This window comes from Macaca fascicularis, chromosome 9, assembly GCF_037993035.2.
Source record: "Macaca fascicularis isolate 582-1 chromosome 9, T2T-MFA8v1.1".
Classification (NCBI taxonomy): domain Eukaryota; kingdom Metazoa; phylum Chordata; class Mammalia; order Primates; family Cercopithecidae; genus Macaca; species Macaca fascicularis.
In genome coordinates this window covers 22,146,638-22,173,997 of record NC_088383.1, presented here as the reverse complement: position 1 = coordinate 22,173,997, position 27,360 = coordinate 22,146,638, and the positions used below count along the sequence as shown (strand labels likewise).

Sequence of the window (27,360 nt, the reverse complement as noted above, 5' to 3'; positions counted from 1 at the left end):
TCTTTGTAGCATAAATTGCAACTATGGGTTAGCAGCCAGCCTCCCCTCCTCTCTTTTGATGTGTACACCCCTCTCCCTGAGGTTTAGCAGGTAGAGGCTAGAGTTCCCAGGTAGAGGCTACAGTGTCCAGCCTCTTTTCTAACAGATGAGGCTATCTAAGTTCTTATCACTGAGTTGTGAGTTGAAGTGAGGTGTGCAACTTCCACATCATTTTCTTAAAGAGAAATTGCTCGCCTTTGACTTCCTCCCCCATTCCCTTCCTTTGGTATGGTGAGCCAGTCTGACCACTCGGGCAAGGATCCCTCCCTACCAGGTGGTGGAACAATGAGAATGAGGACCTCCTGGAGCAGAGCGGCCTCACCACCTTGTACCCCACTGTGCTCACCTCTGGAAATGACACAAGAATGAACTTCTGTATGGTTATTTATTTATTTATTTACTCATTTATTTATTTTGAGACAGGGTTTCTCTCTGTCACCCAGGCTGGAGTGCAGTAGTTGCATTCATAGCTCAATGTAGCCTCAAACTCCTGGGCTCAAGCAATCCTTCCATTTCAGCCTCTCGAGTAGCTGGGACTACAGGCATGCACCACAACACCAGGCTAAATTTTTTTTTTTTTTTGAGACAGAGTTTCGCCCTTGTTGCCCAGGCTGTAGTGCAATGGTGGGATCTTGGCTCACTGCAACCTCTGCTTCCTGGGTTCAAGCGATTCTCCTGCCTCAGCCTCCCAAGTAGCTGGGATTACAGGCATGCACCACCACACCTGGCTAATTTTGTATTCTCAGTAGAGATGGGGTTTCACCATGTTAGTCAGGCTGGTCTCAAACTCCTGATCTCTGGTGATCCACCCTCCTAGGCCTCCTAAAGTGCTAGGATTACAGGCATCAGCCACTACACCCAGCCCTTCTGTAGGGGTCATCATTTTGGGGTCCCTTTGTTATAGCAGTGATATGGCTTGGATGTGTCTCCACCCAAATATCATCTCAAATTGTATTCCCTATTTGTCGGGGGAGGGATCTGGTAGGAGGTGATTGGATCATGGGGGCAGTTTCCCCCATGCTGTTCTCCTGATAGTGAGTGAGTTCTCATGAGATCTGATGGTTTTATAAGTGGCGGTTTCCCATGCTCTCCTTTCTCCTGTAGCCTTGTGAAGAAATTCCCTGCTTCTCCTTCCACCATGATTGTAAGTTTACTGAGGCCTCCCCAGCCATGTGGAACTGTGAGTCCATTAAACCTCCTTTGTTACTTTGTTTACCAATTACCCAGTCTCAGATAGTAACTTTACAGCAGTGTGAGAATGGACTAATACAAGCAGTTCAGTTTATACATGTACCAATATACAGATGACACCAGGAAAAAAGTGGATTTCTTGGTTTTAGCTACTACTGTTTGTCTATTTAGTAAGGCATATTGGACAACAGATATTAATATTACTTTGCATTGCTGCTGTTTTTGCTTTTTTTTTTTTCTTGAGACAGAGTTTCGCTCAGTTGCTCAGGCAGGAGTGCAATGGCACGATCTCAGCTCACTGCAACCTCTGCTTCTTGGGTTCAAGTGATTCTCCTGCCTCAGTCTCCCAAGTAGCTGGGATTGCAGGTGTACACCACCACACCTGGTTAATTTTTGTATTTTAGTAGAGATGGGGTTTCACCATATTGGCCTGGCTGGTCTTGAACTCCTGACCTCAGGTAGTCCACCCACCTTGGCCTCCCAAAGTGCTGGGATTACAGGCATGAGCCGCTGCGCCCAGCCACTGTTAATTTTTTAAAAAACAATTCTTTTGCTACACGCTCCCAAAGAAAATAGTTACCCCAAGCAGTGTCTTTGTAAGCTGATTATTTTGTCTCTTCTATGCTGAATTCACTTAGCCTGCTTAGAAGATTCTGGTTTACTCTGAGCTGCTAAAGTGAACCTTTCATTAGTTAGTATGAACACATCATCACTATGTGTCTATCCTGCAATAGCTTGCAGGGGACTATTTAATAGTCTTCCTAAGAAATACTGAATTAATGTCTCCAAAGTGTGTGTTTAAATTTATAAAAACAACCTCTGGGACATTGGCTAAAGAGAATCTCTCCTAAATCCTGTGAAAAACAAGTTATTCTTTTTTCTTTTATAATATAAAAAGATTAGCTGAACCCAGTGGTTTACGCCTGTAATCCCAGCACTTTGGGAGGCTAAGGCAGGCAGATCACTTGAGGCGGGGAGTTTGAGACCAGCCTGGCCAACATGGTGAAACCCTGTCTCTACCAAAACATAAAAAAATTAGCTGGGTGTGGTGGTGCACACCTGTAGTCCCAGCTACTCAGGAGGCTGAGGTGGGTGGATTGCTTGAACCAAGGAGGTGGAGGTTACAGTGAGACAAGATCATGCCATTGCACTCCAGCTTGGGCAACAGAGTGAGACCCTGTTTCAAAAAATATAAATGAATAAATAAATAAATAATAAAAAAAATAAAAAGATTAAACGATTTGCTTTTTTTTTTTTTTTTTTTACCAGAGCAGTTTATCTCAGTCATAAACAAATTAAAAATGAAAAGATAAAACAAAAAAGTTTCATAATCTTACTATCCAGCAGGTAACTTGGTATATATCATTTCAGTTCTTTATGAATATATGTATATTTGTAAAAATCAGACTATATTGTATGCAGCTTTATGTCTTCTCCCTTAAAATATACCTAGAGATTTTGGTAAATATCTTGATTCTGATTGACTCTAGTCAGCTTAGTAAGCTGTAGAATGCTGACTGGGTAATCTCAGAAGGAAGGGGGCTATCTTCTTATTGAGTAAATTTGGATTTAATACGTAATGTATGCCCTGTACCATTTTCAGTAGTGTGAGGTAGGGAAGAAGAAATGGCATTGATCTATTACTGTAGAAACTTTTTCTTGATTTACAAGCATGAGAATTTGCTTTGCCTGTTTTACGACGCTATTCAACCCTGAATTATGGGCTGTTTATTTTTTCTCTCTCTTTGATTAGAGTCATTAGAGAGTTGTTTGCCTGGTTCAGTCAAAATACAAGTCCAATATTGTTCCTATACATCTTACAGCTTTTCCTTTTGACAAATACAGGAAGACTGGGATGTAGCAGACAGAGCATTTACCAGCTTCCAGGCATTGTCTTAGCACATCACACAACAGGGTTTAAACCTCTAAAAACCCTATGAGGTAGATATTGCCAGTCTCTTAGTCCAATTTTTCAGCTTAGAAAAATGGAGACTTGGAGAGATGAAGCAACGTTTTCTAGTTATTAGCGCTAGTAAGTGTCAGAGCTGAAATGTAAACCCAGTGTGTTTGACTTCTAAATCTACCTTTTAAACACTGTGCTTATTGTCTTCCAAAGCGAAACTAATTTATTTTAAAAACACACTGAAGGCTGGGCACGGTGACTCTCGCCTGTAATCCCAGCTACTCGGGAGGCTGAGTTGAGAATTGCAGGAACCCGGGAGGTGGAGGTTGCAGTGAGCCAAGATCACACCACTGCCCTCCGGCCTGAGTGACAGCACAAGACTCCATCTTGGAAAGAAAAAAAATAAACAGTTAAAAATTTGACAAATGGCTATAGGCATGGTGGCTCACACTTGTAATCCCAGCACTTTGGGAGGCCGAGGCAGGCAGATCACGAGGTCAGGAGATCGAGACCATCCTGGCCAACATGGTGAAACCTCTTCTGTACTAAAAATACAAAAATTAGCTGGGTGTGGTGATGCACGCCTGTAGTCCCAGCTACTCGGGAGGCTGAGGCAGGATAATCACTTGAACCTGGGAGGCGAAGATTGCAGTGAGCTGAGATTGCGCCACTGCCCTTCAGCCTGGGCAACAGAGCCAGACTCCATCTCAGAATAAAGCAAAACAAAACAAAAAGAAAACACTTTAAAAATTTGACAAATAAAATTGTGTATATTTATTGTGTACCACATGACATTTTGTAATATGTAAACATTGTGGAATGGCTCAGTTGAGCTAATTAACATGTGCATTACCTTACTTATTTGTTTTTGTGATAGGAGCACAAAATCTACTCTCTTAGCAATTTTGAAAATACAAGCTGCACATGCCTGTAGTCCCAGCTACTCGGGAGTCGCAGCTGAGGAAGAGGATCGCTTGAGCCTAGGAGTTTGAGGCTCTGTAGTGCACTATGATTGCACATGTGAATAGCCACTGCACTCCAGGCTGAGCAATAGAGCGAGACCCCATCTCTTAAAAAAGCCAAAAAACCAAAAAAAGTCAACGTGATTAACTATAGTCACCATGTTGTACAATAGATGAAACTAATTTATTTTTGCATCTTGTTCTTCAAATACTCAAATTTCATCAGATGCGTGACACTGTAGATTATAAAACACATCGTTATTTTATGTCCCAATAACAATGAAAAGTGCTAACTGTAATTGTAGAGTGCATCTCAATTTCTGAAGTTACAATGTGAAAAATATGTAGCCTTAGAATCAATGAAATATGCTAACATTATAACTAGAAGAGGCTAATACTATGTCCCCGCTTGCATGGATGAGGCCGACAATATGAGTTTGGCGGATGCAGTGCATTCTCAGGGGTGAGGTCTAGCAGGCACCACCATACATTTTCAACTCACTTGCAGGAATAGTGGTTGTGCGGTTGGATTTGTCGCTGCAGTTGGATAAGTCATTATTATTCCTGCCAACAGTCCCAGAAGCTTGGAAGCACCAAGCTGCCTAGAGCTACTTGGAAATAATAATAGAGCAAGAGAATAGGGGAATAATGGATGGGGTATGTGCAGCACTTTGTATCTGTGATTTTGAATGTAGGACATATACATCCAGCGGTTCTTTCCCTGCAATGATGTATTGAACAACAACAATAGCAACATTTTATGATTTCTGGGAAATATCTGTCACAAAATTATAGCTAAAGAAGGAAATCAAATCAGTCCAGCAGAATTACTCCAGGAGTGTAGAACGAGATGAACAGAGGGCTGAACACTGAGCCTTGAGAAATGCCTGCAGAGAGTGGGTACGAGGGAGAAGAGAGGGCAGAAAGGTGGGGAAGTGGGAGCGAAAGGGAGGGATGAGGGCTAAACCAGCAAAGAGCTGAAGCCAAGGAGGGGATGAGCTTCCTAAAGGCAGAGGTGGACATAGGGATTGAATTACTGAGTTACTGAGTTATTGAATTATTGAGTTACTGAGGGTTCACTGACCAAAGACTGTTTGTTGGTTAAGAAGCTAATGGATCTCATGCCCATAAGGAAAATAGAAGGAGGCAATTTGAAGGCAGAGAAAACTCTTTTCCCCTTTATTATGATTGATTTACTTTTTAGAGACAGAGTCTCACTCTGTTGCCCAGGCTGGACTGCAGTGGCACAATCATAGCTCACTGCAGCCTCCATCTCGTGGGTTCAAGCGCTCCTCCCAACTCAGTCTCCAGGGTAGCTAGGACTACAGGTATGTGCCACCACGCTCGAATAATTTTTAAATTTTTTTGTAGAAATGGGGTCTTACTATGTTGCCTATGCTGGCCTCAAACTCCTGAGCTCAAGAAGTCCTCCCGCCTTGGCCTCCCAAAGTGCTGAGATTACAAGAGAGAGCCGCCATGCCTAGCTTCCTTTATTATTTTTAGAAATATTACACAGGTAAAGGTAGGGCCATCTTCCCAAACCTGGCTGGGTAGATCCTCACAATACTAGTTTTGTATTATGGGTCTTCTTGGTAACATCTGCGCACACTTCCTTCTACCTTTTTTTTTTTTGAGGTGGAGTCTCGCTCTGTTGCCAGGCTAGAGTGCAATGATGCAATCTTGGCTCACTGCAACCTCTGCCTCCCGAATTCAAGTGATTCCCCTGCCTCAGCCTCTTGAGTAGCTGGGATTACAGGTGTGCACCATCACGCCTGGCTAATTTTTTGTATTTAGTAGAGATGGGGTTTCATCATGTTGACCAGGATGGTCTCGATCTCCTGACCTCATGATCCATTCGCCTCAGCCTCCCTTTTTCTTTTAGAGATGGTGTCTTGTCCAGGCTGGTCTCAAACTTCTGGCTTGAACTCCTAGCCCAAGTTCAAGTTCACTGTGCCCAGCTTCTTCCATCTTCTGAAAACCTCAGCTCCTGTGATACCCTGATACCTCATGCTTCTGAATGGTCACTCCTGCTTCTTGGACTGAACTGTCACAATTACATTGACCCAATTGTTTTTCTGCTCCCTACACCTTCAATGTTGACTTTCCTTCTGATTTATCCTTAGCCTTTTTCTCTTCCCTATTCTCTGCACACTCTTTGGAAAATCGTTTATACTCATGGCTTCAAAAATTACCATCTGTTTGTTCTTGATGCCTAAAACACATTTCTAGCCCAATCCTCTCCCCTCAGTTTCTGAGTCAGCTTCCTTCTCTCTCTCTCCTTCCTTCCTTCCTTCATTGCTATTTGATAAATTTTGCAGCTTACCGCTAGCAACGTATCCATGACTCAAGAGAATGTACTTTAGGTATGCATTTTGCCCTCAGCTTGATTTTACTTTTCCTATCCTCATTTTCCCTCCCACTCTCCAAAATCATTTATCTAGACTTTAATCGTTTTCCTGTCTTTAGTGTTGGTTCACTTTATTTTTCAACTGTGAGCTCCGAACCAGGCAAATCAGATCAAATGTGAGGGAAATTCTTCAATGTCTTACTATTGCCTACAGGTTAAAACAGAAATGCCTTTACCTGGGACACAAGTCCCTTCATACCTAGCTGACATCACTGGGATCTGTTTCCCAGCTTGATTTTTGACTCAGGAATGCTGAACTACTTGTAGCTGTTGTTCATATATTTCTTTTTCTTTTTTTTGTTTGAGACGGAGTCTTGCTATATTGTCCAGGCTGGAGTGCGGAGGCATGATCTCGACTCACTGCAACCTCCGCCTCCAGGATCAAGTGATTCTCCTGCCTCAGGCTCCCAAGTAGCTGGGATTATAGCTGCCTGCCACCATGCCTGGCTAATTTCTGTATTTTTAGAAGAGACGGGGTTTCATCATGTTGGCTAGGCTGGTCTCAAACTCTTGACCTTAAGTGATCTGCCCGCCTCAGCCTCCCAAAATGCTGGGATTACAGATGTGAACCACCACGCCTGGCCCTGACCTCCCCTATTTAATTTGCTGGACACACTCATACCTATCTTCAGTTCTTCCTCTGTAAAGCTTTCCCCTGACTCCCAGTTCAGATGCCTCCTTTCTTAGGTTCCAACTACACCTTTTTCTGCTTTGTCCACAGAAAGCTTCTTCAGGGGTTTACTTCGATTTTAAAAATTGCCATTTATTTAGGTTACATATCAAAAAATCAAGTTCTTTCTTTTCAGGTCAATTTAGAAATTTCTGTTTATAAATCTAGCAAATCGCAACACTGTAGGAGGGGCGCCTTTGATTAATATTTGGTCCCGTTTATAAATCTAAACTTATACTTATTTGAAACTGCAATAATAACCCATTAATGTATTTATTTCCCTTTAAAGTAACTCAGATGTCTGGCTGTTAAACTTTCCAAAATGTTTAATTATCTCTTTTTTTTCTGGAGATGGTGGGCCTTGCTGTGTTGCTCAGACTGGTCTTGAACTCCTGACCTCAAGTGATCCTCCTGCCTCAGCCTCCTTGAGTAACTGGGATTACAGGTGTGTGCCAACTTGCCTGACTAAAATGTTTAATTTTTATAAATTTAATCATTAAACATGACCATATAGCCAGCCTTAACTCTAAGTGCCAATATTACATAAAACGTAGTAAACTTTCAACTTAAAAACGTAAGTCTAGGCTGGGTATGGTGGCTCACGCCTGTAATCCTAGCACTTTTGGTGATGAGACAGGATGATCTCTTGAGCCCAAGAGTTCGAGACCAGTCCGGGTAACATAGCAAAACCCCCATTTCAAAAAAAAATGAAAAAGTAGTCAAGAGTGGTGGTGTGTGCCTGCAGTTCCAGCTACTAGGAGGCTGAGGTGGGAGGATGGTTGGAGCCCAGGAGTTTGCAGCTGCAGTGAGCTATGATTGTGCCACTGCGCTCCCGTCTGAGTGACAGAGTGAGACCCTGTCTCTACTGAAAAAATCCCACAGAAACCCAAATATATATATTTATATAAAAAATATTTCAACATGTGAATTTTCAGGGGAACAAATACTCAGTCCATAACAAGTATTATAAGTACTATATTATTAGTATGTCCAGATTCCTTAATACTGAGATATCAATAGTACAAGTTTCACTCCCTTAAAAATTTCTTTCTTTCTTATCTTTTTTTTTTTTTGAGACAGAGTCTTGCTCTGTTTCCCAGGCTACAGTATAGTGACACAGTCTTGGCTCGCTGCAACCTCTGCCTCCTGGGTTCAAGCAATACTCCTGCTGCAGTCTCCCAAGTAGCTGGGAGTACAGGCACCTGACGCTATACCCAGCTGATTTTTGTATTTCTAACAGAGATGGGGTTTTCCCATGTTGACCAGGCTGGTCTCGAACTCCTGACCTCAAGTAATCCACCCACCTCGGCCTCCCAAAGTGCTGGGTTTACAAGCGTGAGCCACTGTGCCTGGTGCTCTTAAACATTTCTATACTTCATTTTGAATTCTCTCAAGGTTAAATACTCTTGTCCACTAAAGAACAATCACAGTTAGGGATTGCCCTCTCAAGATAATTTTTTTGGGAGGATGCAACAGAATCCATGTCTACAATAGAGTGGGAATACCTTGAGCCCTACCCTAGGTGCTATGTCAGTGATTCCATAACTTACAGAAGGTGGCACATAATTTCATATCCTTTAAGTTCAAGTTTTACATTACCAAATCTTCTACTATCTCTTTACGGTGTCTATAAGCCCACATCCACTGACTGGATTTTGGATACTTTTTTTCCTAGCTCTAAATATCCCTGAGCCTGATAGAATTCTAACCGCTCCCCTGCAGTAGGTTTCCTGTCTGGGAGAACTGCACAGTTCTTCCAAATATAAAATTATTTCCAATTTAATTCTGCAACTCTCTCATGAAAGAGTCACAACTTCTCCTGTTACCTGGGATACGTCATAAGCACACAATAAATGTTGGGCCAATTAATGGCATGGCTGAGTGTGCAAACGGATACCAGGTAACACAGAAGAATTTTTATAACTGCTACTTATTTTTCTCTCCCTTCAAAGTATAGCATGGTGGTTAAAAGCCTGGGTTTTGCAGTCAGACAGTCCTGGGTTTACATTTCCTGACACTTATTAATTAGGTGACATTGGGCTAATTATTAAGCCTATCTGAGCATCAGTTCCTCATCTGTAAAATGGAATGGCAGGACCATTATAGGGTGGTTGCAGATAAAATTATATGTTTAAGTATATACATGGACACATATGTATTATAAGCTGAAATGTGTGCTCCCAAAATTCATATATTGAAGCCCTAACCCCTTCTATCTCAGAATGTGATTATATTTGGAGATAGGATCTTTAAAGAGGTAATTAAGTTAAAATGAAGCTCAAGGTGGGCTCTAATCCAAATGGACTGGTGTCAGCCAGGCGCAGTGGCTCACGCCTGTAATCCCAGTGTTTTGAGAGGCCGAGGCAGGCAGATCACTTGAGGAGTTCAAGACCAGACTGGCCAACATAGCAAAACCCCGTCCCTACTAAAAAATACAAAATTATCTGGGTGTGGTGGTACACACCTGTAATCCCAGCTACTCGGGAGGCTGAGGCAGGAGAATCACTTGAACCCAGGAAGCAGAGGTTGCAATGAGCTGAGATAGCGCAGTTGCACTCCAGCCCAGGTGACAGAGTGAAACTCTATCTCCAAAAACAAAACAAAGCAAAACAAAAACAAAAACAAGACCCAAATGGACTGGCGTCCTTATAAGAAGAGGAGGCTAGGATACACAGAGAGACAGCAGGGGCATATGTGCACAGAGGGACAGCCACATGAAGAAGCAGCAACAAGGCAGCTATCTGCAAGCCAAGGAGGGAGGCCTCAGAGGAAACCAGCCCTGCTCACCACCTTGATCTTGGATTTTCAGCCTCTAGAACTGGAAGAAAAATAAATTTCTATTGTTTAAGTCAGCCAGTTAATGATTTCGTTATGGTAGCTCTAGTAAACTAATTTTATATATCTGTATTTATATCCAGCTTAGTACAGTAGCGTAACTCAATAAATGGTATCGGGGGAACCTGCCCTCAATATTTCAACGTAGGTTCTTTCTATTTTCCATAAGTGTCAACTGGCTGAGAAATAAAGAGAAAGAGTACAAAGAGAGGAATTTTACAGCTGGGCCACTGGGAGTGACGTCACATATCGGTAGGACCGTGATGCCCACCTGAGCCTCAAACCAGCAAGTTTTTTATTAAGGGTTTCAAAAGGGGAGGGGATGTAAGAACAGGGAGTAGATCACATGCTTCAAAGGGCAAAAAGGAGAACTACTGATAAGGGTCCAACAAAGATCAAAAGGCAAAGGGTAAAAGCAGAACTGATAAGGGTCTATGTTCAACGGTGCACGTATTGTCTTGATAAACATCTTAAACGACAGAAAACAGTGTTCGAGAGCAGAGAACTGGTCTGACCACAAATTTACCGGGGCTGGGTTTTTCCCCACCCTAGTAAGCCTGAGGGTACTGCAGGAGACCACAGCGCATCTCAGTCCTTATCTCAACCACATAATACAGACATTTCCAGAGCGGCTGTTTATAGACCTCCCCTGAGGAATGCATTCTTTCCCCAGGGTATTAATATTAATATTCCTTGCTAGGAAAAGAATTTAGCGATATCTTCCCTACTTACACGTATGTTTATAGGCTCTCTGCAAGAAGAAAAATATGGCTATTTTTGCCCAACCCCACAGGCAATCAGACCTTATGGTTGTCTTCCCTTGTTCCCTAAAAATTGCTATTATTCTGTTCTTTTTCAAGGTGCACTGATTTCATATTGTCCAAACACACATGTTTTACAATCAATTTGTACAGTTAACACAATTATCACAGTGGTCCTGAGGTGACGGACATCCTCAGCTTATGAAGATAACAGAATTAAGAGATAAAAGTAAAACAGGTGTAAGAAATTATGAAAGTATTATTTGGGAACCGATAAATGTCCATATTAAAATGAAATCTTCACAATTTATGTTCCTCTGCCACAGCTCCAGCTGGTCCCTCCATTTGGGGTCCCTGCCTTCCTGCAACAAAATGGTAGTCATTATAACTATTATTTAACTTTCCAATGAAACCACTGCCCCCCAAAAAAGGTTATCCCACAAGTAATATGCAAACTGTTCCTTTTTTTTTTTTTTTTTTTTTTTTTGAGACAGAGCTTTGCTCTGTCGCCCAGGCTGGAATGCAATGGCGCAGTCTCAGTCCACTACAACCTCTGCCTCCTGGGTTCAAGCAATTCTCCTGCCTCAGCCTCCCAAGTAGCTGGGACTACAGGTGCCTGCCACCATGCCCAGCTAATTATTGTGGTTTTAGTAGAGATGGGGTTTCACCGTATTTGCCAGACTGGTCTGGAACTGCTGACCTTGTGATCCACCTACCTTGACCTCCCAAAGTGCTGGGATTACAGGTGTGAGCCACCACGCCCGGCCAGCAAATTTTTCGTTGCTTTCTGGGTTAAACATAGGCATGCCTCTTGTCTGCCTGATCTCAAGCATCCCTGGCTGCGAGCCCTCCCTGATCTCCAGGGAGATATCTTTGCTCCTCCTCTGGGATCGGGGTCTGCCTAGACTGTTTCTCAGTTGCCGTCATCATATGTCTCCATAACCATCTCTCTCACCGAACCAGGCTTTATGCATCTTTGTATTCCAGGCACCCAGTGCAGCATGTCAGGAAATTCAATTCAATAAACTGAGAAATAAGTTCACTGAGAGTTTAGGTTTATTTACTTTATCTTGTTAACAACTGCAATGATAACACTGCGGGTTAGGGAGCAACTTTCATGTTTAGTCTCAAACATTTTCTCAAGAGTCAGTGCCGGGGCCTCCTAGCATTGCTGTGAGCTTGGGACGTTCTTAGCTGCTTCAAACAAGAAGATATAGCCTGTTTAACTTGCCAGGGCTCATATAACAGAGGCCTGGTCACATCTGGGCATGTACAAGACTTGCTTCATTTACCTGGAAATTGCACGTATCTCTTCTTCATAATTAGGTTTCTGAAATATTCCTTGTTTTTCAGAGACTCAAGCTATCAGCCAACTAGGAGCTAGCAATAACTCTTAACCAATGGCAAAAAGGTCAGCTATTTCCTGTGCTGTTGTTACCGTTTATAACAGGGCGGACACAATTTGCTGGGGGAAGACAGATTTGAACTGTCATTATAGATTTTCTCTCCTTGTGTGTGACTTGGCAGAACACTGACATTGGGTCCTCCCTGAATGTCATTTTGAACCGAATATGCGCCCCTAACTTTCCTTCCAACCAGGCAACGACGGCACAATTTCTTGGCTGTATCTTGTTTGCTTTTCAGCAACAGCAAGCCAAGAGCCATCCTAGCACAGAAATAACTGGGATGCCTTTTGTTTCTTTGGCAACTGTTATATCACTCTTGTCTGTCTTTATTTGATGAGAAGGTAGTGGAGAAAAAAATGATAATGATCATCTCACACAATATGTAGGTATTTTTACAAACCAGTCTTATACTTGAAAATAATTTTCTAATACATCAGGAAAATACCAAAGAAAAATATAAGGAAAAGGGAAGAATAGGATTATTGTTAGAAAATATAAAATACCATACTTGCCTTTAGAGAAAAATTTATAGTGTAATCAAATGAGCCAATACCAAGGTGTTTTAATAATTTAAAATATTATTTTTATATACCCTACCACTTAAAATACTTGGCAGGAATCTAACAAATGAAATGTAAACCTTTCCTATATTTCTTTTACATACCATCAATATAGCTTACTACAATTTTGCTTCCTTTACTCACACACTTAAGAATGAAGTGCTATCCTAAAGCAGAAGAAAATAAAGGCACATCAAATATGCATGCTGCCTATTAACATCTGTTTATTCTAATTTAATTTTTTTCTTTTTTGAGATGGAGTCTCCCTCTGTCACCCAGGCTGGAATGCAGTGGCACGATATCAACTCACTGCAACCTCTGCCTCCCTGGTTCAAGCGATTCTCCTTCCTCAGCCATGTAGCTGGGACTACATGCATGTGCCACCATGCCTGGCTAATTTTTGTATTTTTAGTACAGATGGAGTTTCATCATGTAGTCCATCATGTAGTCTCAAACTTCTGACCTCAAGTGATCTTCTGCCTCGGCCTTCCAAAGTGCTGGGATTACAGGCATGAGCCACCACCATGCCCAGCCTATTTTAATATTAATGCAGTATCAATAAACTCAGTAAGCTGATTACACTAATAGGATAATGGTAATTTTCATTATATAAGGAAAGTACTTAATTATCTATCTTGATCACAATTTGGAATAAACACTTGTCTGGTCTAGCAATAAACTGGGCACTTTCTTTAGCCAAAAAAAAAAAAAAAAAAAAAAAAGAGTCAGATGTTATCCATTGATACTGTCTGGATATTTCTCCCCTCCACATCTCATGTTGAAATGTGAGCCCCACTGTTGGAAGTCGGACCTAATGGGAGGTGTCTGGGTCCTGGGGGTGGATCCCTCGTGAATGGCTTGGTGCCCTCACCACAGTAATGATTTCATGCCAGATCTGGTTGTTAGGGTCTAGCACCTTCTCCTCCTCTCTCTTGCTTCTGCTCTTGCCATGTGACGCGCCTGCTCCCTGGACACTTTCCTCTGTGATTATAAACTCCCTGACCCCTTACCAGAAGCCAGACAGATGCTGGTGCCATGCGTGTGCATCCTGCAGAACTGTCAGCCAAATAAACCCCTTTTCTGGGCTGGGTGCGGTGGCTCATGCCTATAATCTCAGCACATTGGAAGGCCGAGATGGACAGATCACTGAAGGTCGGGAGTTTGAGACCAGCCTGGCCAACATGGTAAAACCCCATCTGTACTATAAATACAAAAATTAGCTGGGCGTGGTGGCGGGCACCTGTAATCTCAGCTAGTTGGGAAGCTGAGGCAGGAGAATTGCTTGAACCTGGGCCAAGGCAGAGGTTGCAGTGACCCGAGATTGTGCCACTGCAATCCAGCCTGGGTGAAGAGTGAGACTCTGTCTCAAAAAAATAAAAAATAAAAATAAAAAACCTCCTTTTCTTTATAAATTACCCAGTCTCAGGTATTCCTTTATAGCAATGCAAAATGAACTAACATATCCATAAAGGCATTGACCAGGTGAAGAAAAATGATAGCGGAGTCTGCTTCACCAGACTCTGTTCTCCCAGTCTTCCTTAGTATTAGAATACTACTGCGGATTTTGGCTGCATTTGCAGGGGCTACATTCCCCCGGCTCATGTCCCACTTTGCAGCAAGCTGTGGCTATACAACCCAGCTCTCATAGATGGAATATGAACAGAAATGTTGGGAGCAACTTCCCATTTACTTGTTTGAGAGGAAGTTTCTAGCCCTGAACTCAACTCTCTTGCCCCTATTCTTGCAGTCTGGCTTGGCCACAACTTGGACATCCTTGGAAGTCATGTGTGGAAGGACTGCCATGGGCCACCCTGGAAAGGGGACAAACCCACCTGAAATTCTTAAATTGGACTGTTAGATGAGTAAGACATAAACTTTTATCTTGTTTGAGCCATTGAATTTTTGGGTCTCTTTGTTATAGCAGCTATCATTTCCTCACCCATACAGAGGCTAAAGCACTACACATATACACAATTGTCTGGAGCACATAATCGTATAAGTCCAGCACCTTAAGGTAGCGTAGGCACTCCCTCCTTCTCTTGCTTCCTTTGGCACTGCTTGTCCAATATTGGCTTTGGTATCCACCTGTAAACCTACTTTTTTTCTCTTTTCTTTTGACCAGGAAAAATGCCTGCAGCGTTGTCAGCCTCTAACCTCTGACTTCCAGGCTTTGCCCTCTCTTTATTCCCCTCTCACTAGCAGCTAGAGTATTATTTTTGAGGTTGAGTGAAAGTAGCCGCCGGTGGCTGTGTGCCCCAGTGACTTCTCCCTATAGCACCATAGAGATGGTGTCTCTGTGGTTGTTGCAAAACCCAGACCTTGACTGGGCGTGGTGACTCGGACCTGTAATCCCCGGACTTTGAGAGGCTGAGGTGGGAAGATCATCTGAGACCAGGATTTCAAGACCAGCTTGGGCAACAAAGTGAGACCCCATCTCTACAAAAACTTAAAAACAAAAAAAATCAAACAAACAAAAAAACCCAGCCAGGCACGGTGGTACACGCCTTTAATCCCAGCTACTCAGGAGTCTCAGTTGGGAGGGTCACTTGAGCCTTAAAAAAAAAAAAAAATCCCAGATCTTTACTGACTCTATGTCCTCTCCAGCCAGGGATGTTTAATACACTGTAAAGTCTGAATAGGCTGCCCCTGGGACAAGGGCCTGAGCAAGGGAGGCAAGGTAGACATGCTAGGCTGAGGGAACCACAACATCATGACCAAGAATGCATTTTTTTTTTTTTTTTTTGTGAGACAGAGTCTTGCTCTGTCACTCAGGCTGGAGTGCAATGGTGCAATCTCGCCTCACTGCAACCTCCACTTCCCCATTTCAAGCAATTCTTCTGCCTCAGCCTCCCAAGTAGCTGGGATTACAGGCATGTGCCACCATGCCCAGCTAATTTTTTGTATTTTGAGTAGAGATGGGGTTTCACCTTGTTGGCCAGGCTGCCCGAACTCCTGACCTCAGGTGATCCACCTGCCTTAGCCTCCCAAAGTGCTGAGATTTACAGACGCGAGCCACTGCGCCCAGCCAAGACTGCATTTTACCGCCTCAGTGACATCACTCTCCCGCCTGCAAACTGCTCTTACCTCTTTCTTTCCTCTTTGTGATTCCTCATTTTACTCCTCCCAGCAGATAACTTCATCCTCCAAAGTGAGAACATTTTTCTGATTATTCCTAAAATATATTATTATTATCATTTTGAGATGGAGTCTGACTGTTGCCCAGGCTGGAGTGCAGTGGCACGATCTTGGCTCACTGCAACCTCTGCTTCCCAGGTTCAAGTGATTCTCCTGCCTCAGCCTTCCTGAGTAGCTGGGAATACAGGCATGTGCCACCATGCCCGGCTAATTTTGTGTTTTTAGTAGAGATGGGGTTTCTCCAGTTTGGTCAGGCTGGTCCCAAACTCCCGACATTAGGTGATCCGCCCGCCTCGGCCTCCCAGAGTTCTGGGATTACAGGCATGAGCCACTGCACCTGGCCAGAAAAACTTTTCTTTAGGCTGGAGGGAGTTCGATAAATTTAGGACTACAAAAGCTTTAGTGACAGGGAGTGGGGAGAAGGCATGAATTCATTGGCTGTTGAGATCCATGTTGCTCTTTTCCTCTCTGCGTATGTATCACAGTGTCTAGACTTACATGGTAAAGGAGGGCACTAAAACGCAATACGATCCAATTAGAAGTGCCACATTCCATTAAGCTTCTTCTGTTTGCCTGTTTCCTTCCTACTTCCAATCATTGTGAGTACCAGCTAGGTTTCTGGCCGTTTCTTTATTCTTGATGGTGTGATAACAGCAAAATAGGATGAGAAGAACATTCAGATGTGGAAAACTGCGTTGCATAGGCTGATCATACAATGTCTGAATCGGTAACAGGGGACCTTTCAGCTTGCATCAAGAGACCCCGAAATCTCAGCTCATGGATTGCCATCCAATTTATTAAGGCTGTCCTCTTGTCCTCCTAGCTACCTGCCTGGCCATTGCACTGTTTTCTTTACAAACCAGGATTCCTGAGTGCGGTCCGACACAGGGCTCCCTCTCTTGTTCCTTTCAAAGCCTCAGTGTCAGTGTCTCCTGCCCTAAAGTGAACATGGAAGCTCTCAGTTTCCAAAAGGTTGGTTGCCAAATACACTGCTGGGATTTGATACCATAGCAAAGTATAAGAAGCTTGGGGTAGCCTTTTAGGTTTGAGAGACTGAAAAATAATTTTAGTATTTAGAATGTAAAGAAAAGCACTTCTTTCTTCCTTCTTTCCTTTTTTAAAGACAGGGTCTTGCTATGTTGCCCAGGCTGGAGTTCAGTGGCGTGATCACAGTTCACTACAGCCTTGAACTCCTGGGCTCACGCAATCCTCCTGGGTAGCTGGAACCATGCTTATCACTATGCCTGCTAACTTTTCTTTCCCTTTCCCTTTCCCTTTCCCTTTCCCTTTCCCTTTCCCTTTCCCTTTTCCTTTCCTTTCCTTTCCTTTCCTTTCCTTTCCTTTCCTTTCCTTTCCTTTCCTTTCCTTTCCTTTCCTTTCCTTTCCTTTCCTTTCTTTCTCTTTCTCCCTCTCTCTCCCCTTCCTTCCTTCCTTCCTTCCTTCCTTCCTTCCTTCCTTCCTTCCTTCCTTCCTTCCTTCCTTCCTTCTCACTTTCTTTTTTTCTGTGAGACAGGGTCTCACTGTGTTGCCCAGTCTTATCTCGACTTGTCTTGACTTCTTGTCTTGAACTCTTGGCCTCAAGCAGTCCTCCCACCTCGGCCTCCCAAAGCACTGGGACAACAGGGGCGAGTCACCCCATCCAGCTAAGAAAAGCACTTCTGATCCTCAGTGTGTCCTGTGTTCTGGCAGAACTGCTTGCAAACCTTAGCATCAGCCCCATGTGGCACCACTGAAGCTAGGCACCCAGGGTTACACAGTCGGCATTTGCTAAGGGCCGTCTGAACGCGACATGAGCTTGAGCAGGAAGCTTTTCTACTCGGTATAGTACATTGCGTGGTTCTTCCTGCTTCCCAGAGATATGTCTACCTGGAACCTCTGAATGCGATTTTAGTTGGAATAACGGCCTTTGCAGATATAACTAAGGTAAGAATCTCAAGATGAGGTCATCCTGGGTTAGGGTGGCCCCTAAAACCAATGATGAGTTTCTGTATGAGGCAGCAAAGGGGAATACAGAGAGACACAAGGGAGAAGGCCACGAGAAGATGGGGGCGGAGACTGGAGTGATGCAGCTTCATGACAAGGAGTGCCTGGGACCACTAGAGGCTGGCAGAGGCAAGCAAGGCTCCTCCTGTAGAAGTTCTGGAGGGAGCACGGCTTTGCTGCCACCTTGTTTCCAGATTTCTGGCTTCCAGAACTGTCAGGGAATACATTTCTGATGTTTTAAGCACCAAGTTTGTGGCAATTTGCCATGGCAGCCAAATGAAAGAAATGTACTCATCCCATGTGAAGACCTCACCCTCCGTCTGATCCTTGATCACTATCAAGTAATTTATTCATTTATTAATTATTATTATTATTTGAGACAGAGTCTCTCTTTGTCGCCTCAGCTCACTGCAACTTCCACCTCCCTGATTCAAGAGATTCTCCCACTTCAGCCTCCCAGGTAGCTGGGATTACAGGCGCACACCACCACACCCAGCTAATTTTTGTATTTTTATTAGAGATGGGGTTTCACCATGTTGGTCAGGCTGGTCACAAACTTCTGACCTCAAGTGATCTACCTGCCTCGGCCTCCCAAAGTCCTGGGATTACAGGAATGAGTCCCTGTGCCCAGCCTGTTTATTTATTTATTATTTTGAGACAGGGTCTTGCTCTGTCTCCTAGGGCTGGAGTGCAGAGGCATGATCATAGCTCACTCTAGTCTCAACCTCCTGAGCTCAAGTGATCCTCCCACCTCAGCCTCCCTAGTAGCTGGGACTACAGGCATGTGCCACCATGCCTGGCTAATTTTTAAATTTTTTTGTAGAGACAAGGTCTTGCAATGTTGCCCAATCTGGTCTTGAACTCCTGGGCTCAAGCCATTCTTATGCCTCAGCCTCCCAAAGTGCTAGGGTTACAGGTGTGCATCACTATGACTGGCCACTAACAAGTAACTTAAATTTGAAAAATTATTTCCCTGTCTAGGTAAACCCTAAAGTATACTTTTCCAAAAGCAGAAGCTGACAGTTCTTGGAATGGCTGAAGTTTTATTTTTATTTATTTATTTATTTATTTATTTATTTATTTATTTTATTGAAATGGAGTTTCACTCTTGTTGCTCAGACTGGAGTGCAATGGTACAATCTCAGCTCACTGCAACCTCCACCTCCTGGGTTCAAATGATTCTCCTTCCTCAGCCTCCCGAGTAGCTGGGATTACAGGTGTGAGCCACCACCCCTGGATAATTTTTGCATTTTTAGTAGAGACGGGGTTTTACCATGTTGGCTGGGCTAGTTTTGGACTCCTGACCTCAGGTGATCCACCTGCCTTGGCCTCCCAAAGTGCTAGGATTACAGGTGTGAACCACCGAGACTGGACTGGCTGACGTTTTAGAGAGAAGAGGTGGAGATGTTTTAGAGGTTGGCTATCCGGCCAGTTAGAAAGGACCTCATGGGTTTGCAGTGTCCTGTTGAGGTTAGCATGGCCCACAGTTCTGTTCCCAGGTTTACAAAATAAGAAACCTTCACCTTATTAGCATACCCAGCGTTGAATACGTTCTTCAGGGATAACCTGCAATAAAAGTAAAGTCACAACCAAGAGATGTATGAACTAGATAGGATAGGAGACATAGCTCTGTAGTGATGGGGATACTCACATACCTTTTTCGTGTCTCCCTCTTTCTAGACTTAATATACTAGTCAGCCTAAATAAATAATCAAAGGCTAAGTGCGGTGGCTCACATCTGTAATCCCTACACATTGGGAGGCTGAGGCAGAAGGATCGCTTGAGCCCAGGAATTTGAGACCAATCTGGATGACATAGCAAGGCCCCATTTCCACAAAAAAAAAAAAAAAAAAAAAAAAAAAAAAAAAAAAAAAAAAAAAAAAAAAAAAATTAGCCAGGTGTGGTGGTGTGTGCCTGCGGCTCTGGCTTCTCAGGAGGCTGAGGAGGGAAGATCATTTGAGCCCAGGAGTTCGAGGGTGCAGTGAACTATGACTGCATCACTGCACTCCAGCCTGGGCCACAGAGCAAGACTCTGCCTCTTAATAATAAATAACAAATAATAATTAGAATATTACTTGGTGTGAGAGTTAACTGTTGATACTCACCCATGTTCATGTCGTCTTCCTCTTCCTTGATGTACTGCTAGACAACATTGCCTGCCCCTTGCTCCTTCCTGTCATCTAGATGGGGCCATATGAGGAGTTCTCTCCACTGGAATATGAGCCAAAGTGATGTGTGTTACCTCTGGGCCAAGAGTCTTAGGAGTGGGTGTGCTTTCTCCACCATTGCTCATCCCCCCATCCATCAGCTCAATGGACGGTACTTCAGGGAGCGTGTGGAGGGTGGTGCCACAGTATTAAATGGTCCTTGGTCCCTGAATGACTTTGTGGAGTACAGCCTACTCCTGGCCCAATTCTCATTGGAATGTGATGTGACAGAGACATAAAACTTTTATGGCTGTAAGCCAGTGCATTTCAGAATTATCCATTATAACAGCTAGCATAACTTACCCTAAGTCATGTATGTGGTCAGCATGGAATTAGAGAAAAGGGATTTGGATAGCCATAAAGAATGTTCCATCGGGATGATGGTAAATCTGGTGAATCGCTCCTTCCCTGCAAATGGAACCCAGTTCTCCAGAACCACCAGTATGCTTATGGTTTCATCACAAGCTCTTTGGAGCTCCCAGTTTTCTGAGTATCCTTCTGCTAAAAACACTCTTCAAACAGGGCTCATTCCAGTGGTCTAGGCTGCAGCTCCTGGTTGGAGTCACATCCAGCTATGCTTTCTGTGCCCCGATCAGCTGGATTAGAGTTGGAGATTCTCAGAATTTCAGAATTGAGATGCAGAGATTCTCCATTCAGAAGCTCAGAATTCCCAGATTCTTAGAATCTCCAAAAGGTAAAATCTTTTGGGCTGCCTTTTCAGGTGACTGATCTAAACATTGACATATCATCATGCATACAACATTCTTTTTCCTCTTTTTTAATTGTAAAATTAATATCTGACATGGTAAAAAAAAAAAAAAAAAAGGCTAGAACCGAGAAGGCAAGTCATTCCTTCCTTTTCACCCATCCCCAGAGGTAAACTGTGTTAATAATCTCTTGTTTATTCTTCTAAAAATTTTGAATGCATATATTTGTGCATATATGTATGTTTCATTTAAAACACAAATAAATGGTATTTCTCTATACCTATTTACTATTATTATTATTATTTTTACCTTGCTGTTTAAGCTTTTCATTGACTATCATATCTTAGGGGCCTTTAAAGGATCAGAGGGGCCGGGCGCAATGGCTCATGCCTGTATTCCCAGGACTCTGGGAGGCCTAGGCAGGTGGATCGCTTGAGTCTAGGAGTTGGAGACCAGCCTGGATGACATGGCGAAATCCCGTCTCTATAAAACTTACAAAAATTGGCCGGGCGCGGTGGCTCACGCCTGTAATCCCAGCACTTTGGGAGGCCGAGGTGGGCGGATCACGAGGTCAGGAGATCGAGACCATCCTGGCTAACACAGTGAAACTCCATCTCTACTAAAAATACAAAAAAAAAAAAAAAAAAAAAAAAAAAATGCTGGGCGTGGTGGCAGGCACCTGTAGTCCCAGCTACTTGGGAGGCTGAGGCAGGAGAATGGCGTGAACCCAGGAGGTGGAGCTTGCAGTGAGCTGAGATTGCGCCACTGCACTCCAGCCAGGGCCACAGAGCAAGACCCCACCTCAAAAAAAAAAAAAAAAATTACAAAAATTAGCCAGGAGTGGCAGTGCATGCTTGTAGTCCCAGCTACGCGGGAGGCTGAGGTGGGAAGATTGCCTGAGCCTGGGAGGCAGAAGTTGCAATGAGCCAAGGTCGTACCACTGCATTTCAGCCTGGGCAACAGAGAGACCCTATCTCAAAAAAAAAAAAAAAAAGGATCAGAGATGAATAAACATATTTCTTGTCTTCCGGTAGTATGTCAGGGGGCTGATAAATCAGGAGTATAAATGACCTAAAGAGCAGAGTATATGATTAGTAGCATTTGGGAGGCACAGTGGGCTATCTATTTGAAGGATAAAGCAATTATATGAGGTTTTCTGAGGAATGTATGGAAAAAACTCTCATTTACTGAGCATCTTCTCTGTGCCAGGTACTGCACTAAGTGCTTCTTGCACAGTATCTTTTTAAGTTACAATACCTGAGTAAGGAAGGTATTATTGTCTTATCCCCATTGTACAGATTAAAAACATGGAAGCAGCCAGGTGCAGTGGCTCATGCCTATAAACCCATCACTTTGGAGACTGAGGCAGGTGGATTGCTTGAGGCCAGGAGTTCGAGACCCGCCTGGCCAACATGGTGAAACCCCGTCTCTACTAAAAATACAAAAAATTAGCTGGGCATGATGGCGGGCGTCTGTAATCCCAGCTACTTGGGAGGCTGAGGCAGGAGAATTGCTTGAATCCGGGAGGCGGAGGTTGCAGTGAGCCCAGGTAGCGCCACTGCTCTCCAGCCTGGGCGACAAGAGGAAAACTCCATCTAAAAAAATAAATAAATAAATAAATAAATAAAAAATAAATAAATAAATAAAATAAAACAAAAAATGGAAGCTCAGCTGGGATGATGGCTCATGCCTGTGATCCCAGCACTTGGAAAGGCTGAGGTAGGTAGATCGCTTGAGCCCAGGAGTTCGAGACCAGCTTGGGCAACATGGTGAAACCTGTTTCTATTAGCCAGGTGTGGTGACATCTGCCTGTAGTCCCAGCCACTCAGGAGGCTGTGGTGGGAGGATCGCTGGAGCCCCAGAGGCAGAGGTCGCAGTGTCGCAGTGAGCCGAGATCACACCACTGCACTCCAGACGGGGTGACAGAGAGATCCTGTCTCAAAACAAAACAAAACAAAACAATAACAAAACAACAACAACCAAACCAAAACAAATCTACCCGAAACATGGAAGCTCAGAGTGGCCAAATAACTTGCCCATGGTCACATAACTAGCAGGTGGTTTAACAGAGATTTTAACTTCAAAGCCCATGTACACTTTTCACTTTACCGGGCTCTCAACAAAAATTCAAAATGACTTACACAGAGACCAGGCCTCTGAGTAGCAGATTAGAATCATTACAGGTATTGGGTATGGAGGCATGTGCCTGTAATCCCAGCTACTTGGGAGGCTGAGGCGGGAGGATTGCTTGAGGCCAGGAGTTAGAGGCTGCAGTGAGCTGTGATTGTACCACTGCACTCACATTCCAGCCTAGGCAACAGAGTGAGACCTCTTCTCTTAAAAAAAAAAAAAAAAAAAAAAAGAAGAAGAAGAAGTTATTTGATAAGTTGTTTGATAAATTATTAGGTAGGTCTTTCACCTCTATGATCAATGTTAGCTGTTTCTTTTAACAAGGAAGCTCTTCTGTTGTCTCTTTGAGAATAGGAGGCTGGGTGGCCTCGGGCAAGACTCTGAACACATCTTTGTCAATTTTGATATGGAGAGTATGATAGTGAGTGACCTCCAAGGATGAGTCTGAACATTCAACTTGTTAATACACACAAAGTCCTTGAAAGAATGCCAGACACATAGTAAGCGTCGTAAGGTATTGGCTATCATGATATCCAGAGATGTCTGTGGATTTGAGAAAAGGAAGGGAAGTAGGAATAGGAGAGGCAACAAAATTGAGGCCTGAAGAGAAGGATCAGATGCTGAGAGGGCCCTTAAACCGACATGCAGCCAGAAGGCAGTTGGGAAAGTAGGCAGAAATTAAGGAACATACCCTACACCATCCCCGTGCACCGCCCCGGTGCAGCCTGATGTTCAGTTTCATGTATCCCTGGCCTCCTGTGCTCCCCTGCTGGTTGGAGCCTTAATAGCTGCTCAGAAATCTTCTCTTTGCTGTTCACTCCTTGGTGATTGGAGGTGAAAGGAATGCAAAACGGTGTAAATCAAACAGGAAGCCCCTTTTTAGTCTCCTGCTGGATCCCAGTCAAAGGAGGAGGACATCATCAATGGTAGACTGAATAAAGAAAATGTGGTCCATATACACCATGGAATATGGAATACGCCATAAAAAAGAGTGAGATCATGTCCTTTGCAGGAACATGAATGGAGCTGAAAGCTGTTATCCTTAGTGAACTAACACAGAAACAGAAACCCAAATACAACATGTTTTCATTTGTAAGTAGGAGCTAAATGATGGGAATACGTGGACACATAAAGGGGAACAACACACACTGGGGTGTACCGGAGGGTGAAGGATGGGAGACGGGAGAGGATCAGGAAAAATAACTAATGGATACTAGGCTCAATACCTGGACGATGAAATAATCTGTACAACAAACCCCCATGACAATGAATTTACCTATGTCACAAACCTACGCTTGTACCATTGAACCTAAAATAAAAGTTAAAAAAAAAAAAAAAAAAGACAAAGGGGAAGGGCATCCTGGTGAGTCAGCCTGAGTCACTGGGTGGGAATGTGAAGTATTCAGTTGGAGAAGGGCTCTGGCACTGCCTCAAGTCATCAGTGTTCTCAGTAGATAATGCGCTGAAATCTCTCCACATATACATGGCCTTAATATGTCTGAGTTAGAGGATATCAAGGCTCCAGCCAGCCTGGGAGCATAGGATGCCAGGGCTACACAAAACTGAACATCAGGCTGCACCGAGTGCAGAGCACAGCGGGTGGGGCAGGGTCACCCCCACAATACTGGACTTGGAGCATGAGTGGGGGAGGTTTTAAGATCCTAGACCGAAGGTGTCATGGTCCTATGAAGACAGAAGTCATGTTTTGCCACTAACAAAGGATTGTTTCTTCCTCTTCTTTGCCTTAGCATGTGACAGCATGCTGGTCCCCCGGGCAAATGCAGCCACCAGGGAGAGGCACCCGCATGGAGGCGGTATGCAGCTGGCTACGGAACCAGCAGCAGAGAAGATGTCTGAGTTGGAGGACATTGAGGCTCCACCAGCCCTAGGGGGCACAGGAGACCAGAGACACACAAAACAGAACAGCAGCCTGACCTCTGCCCTGGGTCACACTGGCATGGGCTCCATCTGTTCCTGAATGAGGAGAGGGGCTGAAGTGAGAGCCTGACATTTGTCCTTCTGTCATCTTTCTGTCTAGCCTGTCCCTTAATTGGGCTCTGATGAGAGGTGACAGGAGACTCATATCAGCACCAGCTTTGGGTCCTTGATGACAGGTTATTGTAAATGACATGGAGGCCCTTTACCAAGAATGAATTCAATTGCTTCCAACAGAGGCAGGAGGAACGCTTGAAGCCAGGAGTCTGAGACCAGCCTGGACAACATATCGAGACCCCATCTCTACCAAAATTTTAATCATTAGCCAGGTGCTGTGGTAAGCACCTGTAGTCCCAGCTACTTGGGAGGTCGAGGTGGGAGAATCACATGAGCCCAGGAGGTTGAGGCTGTAGTGAGCTGAGAACACACTACTGCACTCCAGCCTGGTGGACAGAGTGAGACTTTGTATTAAAAAAAAAAAAAAAAAAAATCAGCCGAGTGTGGTGGCTCACACCTGTAATCCCAGCACTTTGGGAGGCTGAGGCAGGTGACTCTCTTGAGGTCACGAGTTCAAGACCAGCCTGGCCAAAATGGTGAAACCTCACTTCTACTAAAAAAAAAGAAAATACAAAAATTAGTTGGGCATGGTGGCGAGCGACTGTAATCCCAGCTACTTGGGAGGCTGAGGCAGGAGAATTGCTTGAACCCTGGAGGCAGAGGCTGCAGTGAGATGAGATCGCACCATTGCACTCCAGGCTGGGCAACAAGAGCAAAACTCCGTCTCAAAAAAAAAAAACCAAAAAAGTCACAACAACTTCTTGGTGAGGAGGTTCCAACAGGAGGGTCTTCACTGGGTGTTGTCAGGCAGTCTATGAATTTATAATATTTCCTTGGATAATTTTTTTTTTTATTTAGCATAGAGAGTGTGGTCCTTAGCCTCAGAGGCACAAAATCCTCATTTGTCAACCCACGGGTTATGGGGAATGGAATGTTTCTCACGGCTGGAGTCATATGAACCAAACTCAGGGAATGATGGATAAACCAAAGTGCCTGCCAATTTCTCATGATTAAAAGGGCCAAGGGGGACCGAATGCTGGCAACCTTTGAACAACAGCAAAGGCAGGCTACATGGGAAGTCAAATTCTATACGAAGAAGCTGCTTAGGGACCTCAGAAATCAGAACTAGGGGAGTTGGTTTTCTAATACAAATGTTTAATGATGCCAGTGTAAGATGATCTGCTATGTCCACCTGCACAGCGGGAGATCCCTGCCATCTTGCCTAAGCAGAGTGAGTTGTTGTTAGATTAGATCACGAATCTCTCTCCCTTGGCCTGGGTTGAGAGGCCACTGCCAACATTTGCCTCTGACATTCTACTTTTTAAAAAAAAGTTTCTATGACTCACCACAGGCTTATGAATGCAGATGGTCTGGTTAATTCAAGCTTGGAGGTCTGGAAATCATCCCATGATTTTAGGGTAGTGTTTCTCAAAGGGTGAGCTTTTGAACACATGCAGCAGAATCACATGTGCTTGAGTATGTGTGTTGGTTAAAAATGCAGGCCAGGTGTGGTGGCTCACACCTGTAATCCCAGCACTTTGGGAAGCCGAGGCGGGTGGATCACCTGAGGTCGAGAGTTCGAGACCAGCCCAGCCAATATGGAGAAACCCCATCTCTACTAAAAATATAAAATTAGCCAAGCATGGTGGCGCATGCCTGTAATCCCAGCTATTCGGGAGGCTGAGGCAGAAGAATCTCTTGAACCTGGGAGGTGGAGGTTGTGGTGAGCCAAGATCACGCCATTGCACTCCAGCCTGGGCAACAAGAGCGAAACTTTGTCTAAAAAAAAAGCAGATTCCTGCATCTCATTTCCATTGATCTGAATGAGTGTCTCTGGGGCTGGAGCCTGGGAATCCCAATCTGAATTTTAAGCTAACATGCCAGTTGAATTTAATGTACAAAAAATTTGAGAATCGTTGTTTTGAGGTGACCTTGTGTATCTCTGTAATCCATTATGAGTTGATTTTGGAGTGGGCCATCTTATATTCAAGTGTTTATGAAAATCTTTAATACTGGTGACACTTTGGCTATCTTCGTTATGTTGCTGGTTACAAAATGCAATTGGATATTGTTTTTATTTTTATTTTTTGAGTCACAGTCTTGCTCTGTAACCCAGGCTGGAGTACAGTGGTGTCATCTTGGCTTACAGGTTCAAGCAGTTGTCCTGCCTCAGCCTCCTGAGTAGCTAGGACTACTGGCTTGTGCCACCACACCCAGCTAATTTTTTTGTATTTTTGTATTTAGAGGCAGGGTTTTACCGTGTTGGCCAGGCTGGTCTCAAACTACAGGCCTTAAGTGATCCACCCACCTCAGCCTCCCAAAGTGCTGGGATTACAGGCATGAGCCACCGTGCCCGGCCAGATATTGTTTTTAAAACAGATTCTTGAATTGGGGTGATTCTACGCAATGAATATAATCAAGATTCTGGTGTGTAGAAAAGACAAAATCCCAGCCTGGCCAACATGGTGAAAC

At 43.9% G+C, this 27,360-nt stretch overlaps 1 long non-coding RNA gene across 1 annotated transcript in view; it reads left to right on the top strand.

Annotated features, from left to right (window-relative positions):
- LOC141407656 (uncharacterized) overlaps nucleotides 1–27,021 on the top strand; it is a 34,054-nt gene extending 7,033 nt beyond the window's left edge. The window contains exons 2-3 of the long non-coding RNA XR_012417523.1: nucleotides 7,524–7,617; nucleotides 24,645–27,021. This is a non-coding gene — a long non-coding RNA (uncharacterized lncRNA). The remainder of the gene's footprint in view (nucleotides 1–7,523; nucleotides 7,618–24,644) is intronic.
- Nucleotides 27,022–27,360: the final 339 nt, after the last annotated feature.